Consider the following 14,565-nt stretch of genomic DNA (forward strand, 5'->3'; position numbering starts at 1 on the left):
TCAATTTTCACCTTCTTCTATGTAACTGCTAAAAATGACAATGTTTTGTTCAGCAGAAGGAAATGGGAGCCATTGAAGAGAGAGACTCTCTCAAAGGCATTTTCCTTACAAGAATCCAGGCAGCAAAACAGTTTGGGCCGGCAATTTATAATGAAGTCCAATTCATATTAATGATTTGAGGCTTAACCTAATAACTAATGGAGATCTGACGGATAAAGAAGCTCACAATGTAATAAGGAAAACTGGCAGAAAGGATTATGCTCTAATCAAAATAAATTGTTTTAAGATTAATTTTCACATGACCAATGCCATTTCCATTTATTATATTGAAAATAAATGCATTGTGGTTAACTTTGTCATATCCTTGAGAAAAGAATGAATAAACATTCTTATGCTCATGAAGTATAAATGGTGATTTTCTAAAAAGAAACTATAAACAAGGGTGGTTCAATAGTATTAGTAAGGAAAAAAATAGCTCAAGGCTCTCATTTCTCTTCTTTTCCTGGGAAGTATCTGACCGACATCACTAAAATGCTGATTAGCACCATTAAAAAAAACAAAACAGTACAAAATAATATTCAATCATTCAACAGACATTCATGTGACTGTTGTGGGTAGAACACTGCGCTAGCCACTTGGAGGATGGGGAGGAATGCAAAGTTTTAAAGAAAATGTGATTTCTGCCCTCTTGGTGGGTCGGGGTAACATGGAACATGGTCTGTTATTTGCCTTTCCTCCGTCTCCTACATCCCCAACTCTGGCTTTGGAATCCCTTGCTACTTTTCTCAGATGCACTCTGCTGTATTTAGCATAATCAGTCATGGAGCTCATCAGCCTGAGTCCAAGCAATTCACCCTTCTATTCCAATTCATCCATTCATTCAAGCTGTATTTGTGAAGCTACTATTTTCTCAGCACTGTGCAATAAAATTAAAAAAAAGGCCCTGCCCTCAAGACACTTACTTTCTTTTGAGGTAAACAGTACATACCCAGACAAGTATAAATTATGTACAGAATGCATTTTGGCCCAAATAACACCTTTTATGTGAAGCCTTTCCTGGTTCCCCCAGATGTAGGTGCCCTACTCCCCCCCCCAATTACTGTCTTTTAGTATATATTTATTTATATACTCATTGTCTCTTTCAATAGAATATAATCTCCTGAAGGTAGGGATGGGCTTCATTTGGTCTTTATATCCCTAGCACTAGCATGGTGTCTGATGCATAGCAGGTAATTAATTAATACTGGTCAATTGATTGATCTATATCACTTTGAACAATGACTAGAGTAAGGACATGAATGGTGCATATGCCCTTAACTCTATCTCCCACACCTGATCCTGCCCTCCTTTGGAAAATGGCAAGAGGGTGGTTATGGTGGTGGCAGAGGCTGGAGGAAGGGGATAGAATGGGAGGAGAGAAGAAATGGGATACGTGAGACCCAGGGCAATGGTCATGGGATCACAGAATTAGAGAGCCTGAAGGGACTTAAGAGGTCATCCGGGCCAACCCCTTCATTTTACAGATGAGGAAGCTGGGCCCAGAGATGGGAAGTGACTCGTTAAAAGTCACAGATATTAGGTATCAAAGTGGGACTCCAAACCAGGTCCTCAGAGACTAAATCCAGTGCTATTTCCACTATGTCATGCTAACTCTCTCCACCTAGATCTTGGAAGAAGGTGAGATGAAATTAAAAGCCATCCAAATATAAACTGGAATGTTGTTCTGCCTCTCTGCCCCTCCCCATCAAGGGGAGACTTCCCTGGACACCCTCCCCTCAGTGCCTCTCTCTTCCTCTAGAGCTCAAATTACCTTGTATTCAGTTAGTCATCTTTGTATATGTCACATCCAGCAGTAGAATATTAATTCCTTCAGGGCAGAGATTGACTTTCATTCTGCCTTTGTAGCTTCTATGCTCAACATAAGGGCTGAAATGATTGTTAGCCTGAAGCACTGAGTATAATTTTATTTATTTATTTATTCTTTCAACAAAATTGCAATAATGACTAATACATCACTAATTTTTTTCTATATATAGCTCCCACTAAGAGAGGCTGTCTTTGCTTCATCAGAAGGAACAAGTAAATGAATAAAGATGCATGTGGATTTTCTGAAACAGCTCAAGCAAGGAACTCGGCATGTAACCTCAATCAATTTACTGTTGTTGGGTCAAAGCATTGCTACCATCTGGGCATCCAGTAAGTAGTTCAGGCATCAAATGCATTGACTCACTGTCCTATCACAGGAATTTTACAAAGATTTGTCATCCACTCTTCACAATCAAGAACTCAGTCTTCTGGCAAAAGTTGCTGGGAAACCAAAAAATTATTTTATAGAGTTAGAAAAAATAATAACAAGATTCATTTGGAAAAACAAAAGGTCCAGAATATCAAAGGAACAAATGAAAAGAAATGCAGGGGAAGGTGGCCTAGCAATTCCAGATCTTAAATTGTATCATAAAGCAGCAATCATCAAAAGTGCTTGGTACTGGCTAAGAAATAGGGAGGTGGATCAGTGGAATAGGTTAAATATGCAAGACACAGTAGTCAATGACTATAGTAATCTATTATTTGATAAACCCAAAGACCCCAGCTTCTGGGATAAGAACCCACTCTTTGAAAAAAACTGCTGGGAAAACTGGAAAAGAGTATGGCAGAAACTAGGCATAGACCCAAATCTCACACCATATACCAAAATAAAGTCAAAATGGGTTCAGGACTTAGATATAAAGGCTGATACCATAAGTAAACTGGGAGAACAAGGAATAGTTTACCTATCAGATCTATGGAGAACAGAAGAATTCATGACCAAACAGGAGATAGAGAACATTATGAAAAGCAAAATGGATATTTTGATTACATTAAATTGAAAAGTTTTTGCACAAACAAAGCCAATGCAACTAAGATTAGAAGGAAGGTAGAAAATTGGGAAAGAATTTTTACAACCAGTCTCTCTGATAAAGGCCTCATTTCTAAAATATATAGAGAATTAAGACAAATTTATAAGAACACAAGCCATTCCCCAATTGATAAATGGTCAAAGGATATGAACAGACAGTTCTCAGATGAAGAAATTAAAGCCATCTATAGTCATATGAAAAAATGCTCTAAATCGTTATTGATTAGAGAAATGCAAATCAAAACAACTCTGAGGTACCACATCACACCTATCAGATTGGCCAACATGACAAAACAGGAAAATGATAAATGTTGGAGAGGATGTGGGAAAATTGGAACGCTAATACATTGTTGGTGGAGATGTGAAATGATCCAACCATTTTGGAGAACAATTTGGAACTATGCCCAAAGGGCTACAAAAACGTGCATACCCTTTGATCCAGCAATAGTGTTGTTTCTAGAGCTATATCCCAAAGAGATCAAACAAATGGGAAAAGGACCTGCATATACAAAAATATTCATAGCAGCTCTTTTTGTGGTGGTAAAGAATTGGAAATTGAGAGGATGCCCTTCAATTGGGGAATGGCTGAACAAGTTGTGGCATATGAATGTAATGGAATACTATTGTGCTATAAGAAATGATGAACAGGCTGACTTCAGAAAAACCTGGAAAGACTTATATGGTCTGACGCTGAGTGAAGTGAGCAGAACCAAGAGGACTTTGTACACAATAACAGCCACATTATGTGATGACTAATATTGTTGAACTGAACCCTTCTCAGCATTACGAGGATCTAAGACATCTCCAGAGGGCTCGGGATGGAAAATGCTGTCCACATCCAAAGACAGAACTATGGAAGTCAAATCGCTCTCACCTATTTTTACCTTCTGTTGAGTTTTGTTTCTTCTTTCTGATGGTTCCTTCTATTGGTTTTAATTTTTACTTACAACTTCACTAATGTGAAAATATGTTTAATAGGAATGTAAATGTAAAGCCTATGTCAGATTGTGTGCCATCTTGGGGAGGGTGGGGGGGGAGGAAGGGGGAGAAAAACTTTCAACTCAAAAGCATATGGAAGTGATTGTTGATAAATCAATAAATTAATAAAATTGGAAAAAAAGTTGCTGGGAGGTTATGAAACCATGGACAGTATAGGGCACCTTTCATTTTGGGTTGTACATTTATAAGTCAAAGTTTGCAAGATGAATCCTACTTTGCCATTGGCTTAGAGTATGATATCAGAAATTCTTGAGCCATTCATCCATCCATTCATTTAACAATCATTTCCTAAGCTCCTACTTTGTTCTGTATGCTGTGGTCTGTGTTAGAGATTTGAAGACAAAATGAAATGTCCCTTCACTCATGGAATTTACATTCCATTGAAGGGATACAGTACATCGATAAGGAAGTACAAAGACTAAACACGATACTACAGAGTCATCTTAAGAAGAAATAATGCACTAATAACTAGGGAGATCAAGAAAGGCTTCCTGTAGGAGGTGGTACCTGAAGAGTGCTTTGAAGGATATCGAAAACATAACATCGTAATCATAGATTTAGAGTTAAAAAGCTTAGAGGCAGTGAGGTGGCTCATTGGATAGAACGTTGAGCTGAGAGTCATCTGAATCATATCCAGCTTAGAAACCGTAGGCTGTCTAAACCACTATCTGCCTCAAAATCCTTAACTGCACACTGGGGATAATAATTGCACCAACCTCCCAGTATGGTTGAGAGGATAAAATGAGTTAATATTTGCAAAGCACTTAATGTGACTAGAACATAGTAGGTGTTTAATCAATTCTGGTCCAATTTCTCCTTCCCTCCCCTCCCCTCCCCTCTCCCCTTATCTGACAGTGCTCTACCCAAAGAAGGCACATTTTGATGGCTGTAAGCTGCCTACCTAACTGGTAGTTTACTGGCTAGATGTCTCTATCAAAGACCACACCTTAAACCCTATTCATTCTGGGGCTCATAGGTTGGACAATAGGTCCCTGCCCAAGTACCACTTAATGGTTATATTTTGGGCCCTCCTGGCTCAAAGTGAATGTAAACAGTAACTGTTTGTCTTTTGAGAAGCAACCCTGAGGGTCTTCCCCTCCATTTGATTTTTTTTTTAATTAAAGCGGCAATCCCTTGACTCACTTCTTAAAGAGGCCTGTTCACTGAATGAGCATTGCCTCACTCAAAGTGAGAACCTGAAAGACCTTAGCTTAAAAGGGCCAAGGTCTCCCACTTCATCCTGGGCCATCTCCAATCATCCTGATGAATATCTGGCCACTGGACCCAGATGGCTCTGGAGGAGAAAGTCAGGCTGGTAACCTTGCACGGCCCTCCCTCACTCAAAACAAAGTCAATTGCAAGTCATGTCATCATCTCCATGATATTATGGTCTTCTTCAAGAACAGAGGACAAACACAACATTTAGTATAACCTTTTCATTTTAAAGATGAGGAAACTCAAAATCACTAACATATATAACTAAAGCATATACACCTTGCCTCCATTCTCTCAAGGCCAGGCCTGCTAATCTCCTCCTCAGGGTTCTAGAGTACCATGAGCAATTTATGGGTATCTCTTCTCTACTGTCATCAGCTTGAGCCCCCCACCAGCTATGTTTCCCCCTTTAGGTGTTTCTCACTAGCACCCCACCCTAGTTTCATTTAACTACTTAACGTGGATTAGCTTTTATAAAGATATTTACTTCAGAATTGATTGATCAGGGTTCGAGAACAGAGGGGTGTGGGTGGAGGGGAAAGGAAGGCTGTCCTAAAGATTGTTAAAAACAGGAAATGGAGGGAAGCATATCTGATCTGCCTGAAATAGTGGATTAGGTGAGATAATCACCAGTTAGGGAACTGGGATACTGGGGTAGAAGATCCAGAGATCTACAGTCTAAAAATCTCTAGGACATAGTTTCTAGTTCAGATGACAAGGTTACTGTAGAGTCTATGGAGAAGATGGCTGGGTAGCAAGGACAATGGCCCTCTAATGTACTGTGAGCAAAAGCAAATCAAGTGTAGGAAAAATCCCTGTAGGAGCTTACAGTCTGGCTCTGGTGACAAGAACCGCCTGTAAAAAGATCAATGAAGAGATGAATGAAGAGAAGAGGCAACACTTGCTGAGTGCCAACTGAGTGGACCTCCACGGACTAGTGCAGGAGGGAATGATTTCTGAGGCTTCAGGCTAGAGAGTAGGGAAGGCATCAGGTAGTACTGAGACAAGTGGAGAGGAGAGTGGCCATTCTGTGTAATGGGACCTATGAGCAAAAGCCAAGAATGTTAGAAACAGTCAATGATTTGGCTGTGTGGGCGAAGGAATAATGAGAAATTTCAAGAAGGTGGAAGGGACCAAACTGTGGAGAGCCTGGAGTGCAAGTCTAAGGACTTTGAGCTTCTTCTGGTAGGTTGGAAAAAGCCACTGAGGATGTAACATTTTGGGAATAATAAACTAGCAGGGCTATGAGAAGGGAAACTGTTCCTAAGGAGATTCATTGCAATAATCTGCCTTTCTGTTATTTCGTTTCTTATATCATGCACTGAATGTTGCAAAGAGATTGGCCTGTTTTCTGTTCTTCAGAAAGGACATTCCATCTTTACCTCTGCAGAGATTGTCCCTTCACACCTTCAGATTTCAGAATCTTTAGCTTTCTGTAAAACACAGGCTTAATCGCCTCATCCAAACCTTTCTGGATGTCCCTAATTGGTGGTGATCCTTACTCTTGAAATTTCTTTGTATTAGTAGGTTTCTCTAACCTTGATAGACCACAGCTGGATCACCAAAGGGGCTAAGAGTATCACACTCATTGTTTGTAGTTTACTCAGGCATGCAGCTGGAATGAATTCAGTCCTGATGATTCCCTTTTCTCAAACTCTTTGGCTTATTAAGTCTTTTATCCAAGTGTTTCCAGAGATAATTTTACTCACATTTAGGGCACACCCAAAAAAGGAGCAAAAAGATATTCAAAGTACAGTATGAATCATGTGTTGGACAAGTAATTTATTCCTACACACAAGAGGAATGCTAAATATATGACCCTCACAGATGTACATAGTACAAAAAACCAAACTTGAAGCAGGGTCTAATAACTTAATTTATTTTTTTTTTCTGGGAGACTGCTCCTTAAACTTCATTAGAACAGGATGATATTTGCAGGACTACTAATTGGGCATTTTTCATTTCACTTTTACTTATTACTATCCAAATAACTCCTGGTCCATGTCTGCTGGTAAGATGGCAAAGCTTAGTATAATCCTCTTGTTGATGGCCATCTTTCCTGAAACACAAGCTTTTCCTGTTGCCATCACATGTCTGCTGCTGCAACCAATTATTCCTCTCATTGGACCCAGGAACTAAGAACATTTCAATATCACAGCTGTCTGCAAGCCTGTCTACATCCACTTTGGGATACTCTTTGGTCCGAGATCAGAGAAGAGCAAACACAAAAGAGGAAGCTTAACCTAGACTCAAGCTTACTCAAGAAGGCTATGTGCCTTAGATGTGCTTATGGAAATGATCCTAGCCACCCCATTCTCTACCCAACTCTCAGGAAACTGTTCCCAACAGTCCAGAAGAATTTGAAAGTATAAAAGAAAAGAAAGGGTGATTGAGTCTGGTCTAATTCCTTTTGTACAGCTTCTGAGTTTTCAACTCTTCCAGCTGCACAGTTAATGATATAACTCCTCATCAACTCAAGTTGCAAACTCCTCAGTGATGAATCACACATAGTCAGAAGCAGGCATGATAGACTTCCACATAGTCACCCAGAGTCAGGAATGGCAACTCTGAGTGTGCTCATTGTGAATGGTCCTCTCCACATTTTAATTATTTATACAGTAGGGATTTAAGAACTGACTGGCACCGTTAGGTTTGTAGTTCAGAGGGACAAGCATTCCTGCCTCTATGCATTGAGAGCTATTTGGAACTATCACTCATTTTGAATTGGATGGTGAACTGAATCCTGCTTTGAGGTTCTTAAATGGAGACAGTCTGAGAGAGACAGATTGAAAGGAAGGAACGGGGATCTCAAGAACTGAACAGCAGAAACAGTGGGGTTAGCCTCCTTAGCTCCAATCAGAATTTAATAAGCTGAGGTATAAGGAATTGGAGGCATGGGACAATAGTTGAATGGTGAAAGTGAAATAAAGGTCAACAACTCTCCCACCCTCCAACTGGAATCTCAGAGAAGAAAACTCAGGCTGAAGCTACTGGTTGTAACTGCCCCCCCACACACACACACCAAGGACTAATGGAAGTTATAAAAAAAGGTCTGATTTCCCCCCAATTTCCCCTTTCTAATTATAAACACTTTAATATACTCTGGTCACTTATTTTACCTAAACATTTCTTGTACTCTTATTTCTTCTTCTGACAAGAAGTTATGGATTAGCTAGAAATATAAATTTAAATTAGGGCAAAGAGCCAAATCTCTACCAAAAAGGAGAAATTTTCCTAACTGGGGGCTCTGAGCTATTGTGATTATACCACTAACTTTTCATCTAATACAAACCCCATAAAGCAGCAAAAGAGGGGAACACACAGTTGAACTTATTTTTATAACATTGTGTAGTGGATTAAATTTTCAGAGATAAAGAGAACAGAGAGGAGAGGGCAATGACATGTACCAACTGGAAAACTGTACCCTCAATAGGACAAGTGGAGAAGAGGGCGTCCCATAACTGCTGATACTCCCTATTCCTGTGTGCATTATATATCTGCCAATTAGAATGAATGCTCCTTGAGGGTAAGTTCTGTTTAATTTTTGTCTTTGTATTCTAGGCTCCTAGCACAATGCCACTCTACATAGTGGACAAGACAAGGCAAAAAGCATATGTTAATCATTGATCCTCTTCAACAATGAAAGGCAAACAACAACTACCATATGCCAGATGAGGCAGCTAGATAGATAGCACAATGGATAGGGTGACAGGCCTGCAGTCAGGAAGACCTGAGTTCAAATATAATCTCAGATACTTCCTAGCTATGTGACCCTGGGAAAGTCACTTAGTTTTCTCATCTGTAAAATGAGCTGGAGAAGGAAATGGCAAACCACTACAACATCTTTGCCAAAAAAAACCAAAATGAAACAAAACAAAACCCCAAAACCCAAACGAGGTCATGAAGAGTTGAAAAACAGGGAGGGCAGAACCAAGATGGCAGCATGAAAGCACTGACTTGCTTAAGCTGTCCCCCAAGCCCCTCCAAATACCCATAAAATGGCTCTAAACAAATTCTAAAGCAGTAGAACCCACAAAAAGACAGGGTAAAACAAATTTCCAGCCCAAGACAGCCTGGATGGTTGATCGGGAAGACTTACCGCACTGGGCTGGGAGCAGAGCACAGCGCGGTGTGGGCGCGCAGGCTGCAGCAAACCTGGAGCAGGCCTCAGAGGACTGAATCACGGGCAGCTGTGTCAGTGTCCAGACTCCTCAATCCACGAATGCCAAAGACAGCTTAGAAGGTCAGTGGGAAAAGTCTGTTTTTGCAGTGAGAGAAGAGCTAGGTCAGAGCCAGTTCCAGAGCGCAGAGCGCAGAGCGTGGGTGCCCGGGTGGTGGCTGTATCCTGAGCTTCGGGCCCACTGACTGAGGGAGAATCAAGTGGCTGATCAGAGGGGGACTGCAGGAATCTCTTTGCCAGTGCTGACACAGGAATCTCTTGCTTTGACCTTGCTTGGATCTGGGTCAAAATTCTGGGTGGTAGTCCTGGGGTGAGGAAGAGCACTGGCAGTGGACCTTGTAGTGGCCATGGAGAGAAAACCCTCCTCACAGTTCCAAGAGAGAAAAGATGGCTTGTGGCCGGTCACTGAAAGACCAGAGCAGGCCAGGAAAGAGTAAAACACCTCACCCTTATCATACCACCTTGGAAGAACTGAAAATTTACAGGTCCCTAGAAGTATCTCTGAAAACAGCTATACAAACCCCCAAAGCTTGGGACAGTACATTCTCCACATTGGAAGCAGACTTTTACCTTAACAAAGAGTTTAAAACTCAAGTAATTGGCCGGGATCGTGAGCAAACTTCGCAAAAAGAGTCAGACTATATTATCTTACTTTAGTGACAAAGGAGATCAAAACATACAACCAGAAGACAACAAAGTCAAAGCTCCTACATCCAAAGCCTCCAAGAAAAATATGAATCAGTCCCAGGCCTTGGAAGAGCTCAAAAGGGATTTTGAGAAGCAAGTAAGAGAAGTAGAGGAAAAACTGGGAAGAGAAATGAAAGTGATGCAAGAAAATCATGAAAAACAAGTCAACAGCTTGCTAAAGGAGACCCAAAAAAATACTGAAGAAAATAACACCTTAAAAAATAGCCTAACCCAAATGGCAAAAGAGGTCCAAAAAGCCAATGAGGAAAGAATGCCCTAAAAAGAAAAATTGGCCAAATGGAAAAGGAAGTCCAAAGATTACTGAAGAAAATACTTCCTTAAAAATTAGAATAGAGCAATTGGAAGATAGTGACTTTATGAGAAATCAGACACAGTAGAACAAATCCAAAAGAATGAAAAATTAGAAAACAATGTGAAATATCTCATTGGAAAAACAACTGACCTGGAAAATAGATCCAGGAAGAGAATTTAAAAATTATTGGACTATCTGAAAGCCATGATCAAAAAAAGAGCCTAGACATCATCTTTCAAGAAATTATCAAGGAAAACTGCCCTGATATTTTAGAACCAGAGGCAAAATAGAAATTGAAAGAATCCACGATCTCCCCTGAAAGAGATCCCCAAAGGAAAACTCCTAGGAATATTGTAGCCAAATTCCAGAGTTCCCAGGTCAAGGAGAAAATATTGCAAGCAGCCAGAAAGAAACAATTCAAGTTGTGGAAACACAATCAGGATAACACAAGATTTAGCAGCTTCTACATTAAGGACGAGGGCATGGAATGTAATATTCCAGAGGGCAAAGGAGATAGGATTACAACCAAGAATCTACCCAACAAAATTGAGTATAATCCTTCAGGGGAAAAAATGGTCATTCAGTGAAATAGAGGACTTTCAAGCATTCTTGATGAAAAGACCAGAGCTGAATAGAAAATTTGACTTTCAAATACAAGACTCAAGTGGAACATGAAGAGGTAAACAGGAAAGAGAAATCATAAGAGTTATTAAGGCTGAACTGTTTACATTCCTGCATGGAAAGATGATATTTATAACTCATGAGACCTTTGTCAGTATTAGGGTAGTGGGAGGGGAAAAATTATATGTATGTGTATGATAGATAGATAGATAGATAGTAGATAGATAGAGGCACAGGGTGAGTTGAAGATGAAGGGGTGATATCTGGAGAATAAAATTAAGGGGTGAGAGAGGATTATACTAGGAGAAGGAGAAAGGGAGAGGTAGAATGGGGTACATTATCTGCACAAAACAGACAAGAAAAGGCTCTTACAGTGGAGGGGAAACAGGGGAAGGTGAGAGGAAATGAGGGAATCTTATTCTCATAGGATTTGGCTTAAGGAGGAATAACACACACACTCAATTGGGTATGGAAATCTGTCTTACCCTACAGGAAAATAGGGGAGAAGGGGACAAGAGAGCAGGGGGATGATAGAGAGGAGGCAGATTGGGAAAGGGGTAATCAGAAGAATACTTCTGAGAGGGACAGGGTCAAAAGAAAGAATAGAATAAATGATGGGGGGCAGGATAGGATTAAGGGAAATAGAGTTAGTTTTTCACATGTCTACTATGGAAGTGTTTTACATAACTGCACATGTATAACCTATATTGAGTTGCTTGCCTTTTCAATGAGGGTGGGTGGGGAGGGAGAAAGGAAGAAAATTTGGAACCTAAAGTTTTAAAAGCACATGTTTAAAAAAAATGTTTCCACGTACAACTGGGAAATAAGAAATACAGGAAATGAGGTACAGAAATCTATCCTGCCCTACAGGAAAATAGAAAGGGAAGGGGATAAGAGAAGGGGGGAGAGTTAGAAGGGAGGGCAGACTAGGGGAAGGGGTATTCAGAATGCATGCCATCTTGGGGTGGGGGGAGGGGCAATAAAAATATTTTTAAAAAAAGAGTTGAAAAACAAGTAAATAGAAATATGCCAGGTACTGTGCTAAGTGTTGGGGATAAAAATGTAAGCAAAAAGAAATGAGTTCTTGCCTTCAAGAGGCTTACATTCTAATGGAGGAAGACAATACATAAAAGGAAGCTGAAAGGAGAGGGTACATATAGGGGCATGGTGTGGAAGTTCAGAAAGTCAGAAGCAGAGCCCAGAGGGAACGAACGTTTCTGGCTTGGTCCCTCCTGAGAGGCCCTATGGGGAACTCGCCAATTGTATAGGGGGATGGCATGGTGAGAAGATATTTCAGGGGGGAAAAGCTAAAGGGGAAGATAGATGGTCGGGTAAGGAGGTCCCAGGTATTAAGGGAAATTTCAGAGTGATAGTGGCAAAGTCCATGCGTAAGAAATGCTAGTTGAATTTGAATTTAACTCTTTCTCATGCTGATTTTCTGCCAGGGATCTCAGGCTAGTCTCCCCACTCTCTTCACCACACTTCAAGCTCATTTCTCCCTTGTTCCCTTTGCTCAATCTATTTTTCCGGGCCCCTACTCAGGCTTTTATGACTCTAAATCCCACCTTACCTTCAAGGCCCAGATCAAATCCCTTAGGTGTAATGGAAAGATCCCTAAATTTGGGCAGAGGACATGAGTTTGAATCTTACACTTACTGCTTCCTACTTGTTCAACCTTGGGCAAGTCATTTAATCTCATTGGACCTCAGTTTCCCCACCTATAAAATAAGGGGGTTGGACTAAGTTTCATTTCCACTTTAAATCTATAATCTTCGATTAAGATTTCTCCAAGTTCTCAAATTCCATTATCTTTGCCTTCTCTGGACTCTATTTCCCCTTTGTAGTCTACACCACATAGCTTAGCCTTTACTCATTTCCAAGTGGTTTCCTTTATGTTGAGTCCCCCACCCCTCCCAACTACATTCCTTAGCTTGTAAATTCTGTGGGGTGAGAAATGATATTCATATATGTTTGTGTCGCTTATGGTACTTAGCATAGTGCTGAGCACATAGTAAGAGCTTGTTGATGCAAGGAGAATATGGGGGAAAAAATTGGCTAAGATTGCAGCCAGGCTGCATTTGGAAACTGCATCATGTCTTGGAGGCCACTATGGGACTATTTATTATACTCCCAGCAGAGATCATGCTGCTTCTAAAGGGGCCTAATCTACTCTCATGTCATTAGTTATGTTCTAGGGGAAATCTGGTTCAATGTGTGTTTATTATTATATTGATTTGTTATTATTCAAGTTATTATTGTACATAATTATGACCTGATTCTCCAGTCCTGGGGTCAGATTCACATTGTATGCAACTCCATGGGGAAACTCAGAGACAGTTACAAAGGATATAAACTTTGGCTTATCTCTACTGAACTCTGATTGACTTCTCTGGGATGGGAGGCTCAGGCTGTAAATGTTTTACACAAATAAAAAGTAAACAAAGACACTTATGAAATATGTGCTTAGATTATAGACTGTTTAAAGGAGGCTACCAGCTTTGATTCTTGGGATTGTGTGGATCTATGGTAATTTGCTTGAGCCATGACTGTGGTTGTGCCATATGAGGATGGTGTATTTAGATGAATTGGATAATGCTGAGGAGGCAGCTGCTGGAAATCTTGAGGCTCTGGGGTGTATTACCATTAGTGTTTTTTTTTAACATTTATTTTAAAAAACATTTTTTTCAATATGCTTATGAGTTGAAAATTTTTCTCCCTTTTTCTCCTTTCCACCCTCCCCAAGACGGCACACAATCTGACATACATAGGCTTTACATTTACATACCCATTAAACATATTTTCACATTAGTGAAGTTGTAAGTAAAAATTAAAACCAATAGAAGGAACCATCAGAAAGAAGAAACAAAACTCAACAGAAGGTAAAAATAAGTGAGAGCAATTTGACTTCCATAGTTCTGTCTTTGGATGTGGACAGCATTTTCCATCCGAGGCCTCTGGAGATGTCTTAGATCCTCGTAATGCTGAGAAGGGTTCAGTTTAACAATATTAGTCACATAATGGCTGTTATTGTGTACAAAGTCCTCTTGGTTCTGCTCACTTCACTCAGCGTCAGACCATATAAGTCTTTCCAGGTTTTTCTGAAGTCAGCCTGTTCATCATTTCTTATAGCACAATAGTATTCCATTACATTCATATACCACAACTTGCTCAGCCATTCCCCAATTGAAGGGCATCCTCTCAATTTCCAATTCTTTACCACCACAAAAAGAGCTGCTATGAATATTTTTGTATATGCAGGTCCTTTTCCCATTTGTTTGATCTCTTTGGGATATAGCTCTAGAAGTGCTATTGCTGGATCAAAGGGTATGCACATTTTTGTAGCCCTTTGGGCATAGTTCCAAATTGTTCTCCAAAATGGTTGGATCATTTCACAACTCCACCAACAATGTATTAGTTCCAATTTTCCCACATCTTCTCCAACATTTATCATTTTCCTGTTTTGTCATGTTGGCCAATCTGATAGGTGTGATGTGGTACCTCAGAGTTGTTTTGATTTGCATTTCTCTAATCAATAACGATTTAGAGCATTTTTTCATATGACTATAGATGGCTTTAATTTCTTCATCTGAGAACTGTCTGTTCATATCCTTTGACCATTTATCAATTGGGGAATGGCTTGTGTTCTTATAAATT

At 40.1% G+C, this 14,565-nt stretch overlaps 1 long non-coding RNA gene across 1 annotated transcript in view; it reads left to right on the forward strand.

Moving 5' to 3' along the window:
* Positions 1–2,696, forward strand: part of LOC110202299 (uncharacterized) — a 72,054-nt gene extending 69,358 nt beyond the window's left edge. Inside the window, exon 4 of the long non-coding RNA XR_002322693.2 lies at positions 2,037–2,696. This is a non-coding gene — a long non-coding RNA (uncharacterized LOC110202299). The remainder of the gene's footprint in view (positions 1–2,036) is intronic.
* The last annotated feature ends 11,869 nt before the right edge of the window (positions 2,697–14,565 follow it).

This window comes from Phascolarctos cinereus, unplaced genomic scaffold (assembly GCF_003287225.1).
Source record: "Phascolarctos cinereus isolate Bilbo 61053 unplaced genomic scaffold, phaCin_HiC Scaffold_4;HRSCAF=312, whole genome shotgun sequence".
NCBI classification, from domain to species: Eukaryota; Metazoa; Chordata; class Mammalia; order Diprotodontia; family Phascolarctidae; genus Phascolarctos; species Phascolarctos cinereus.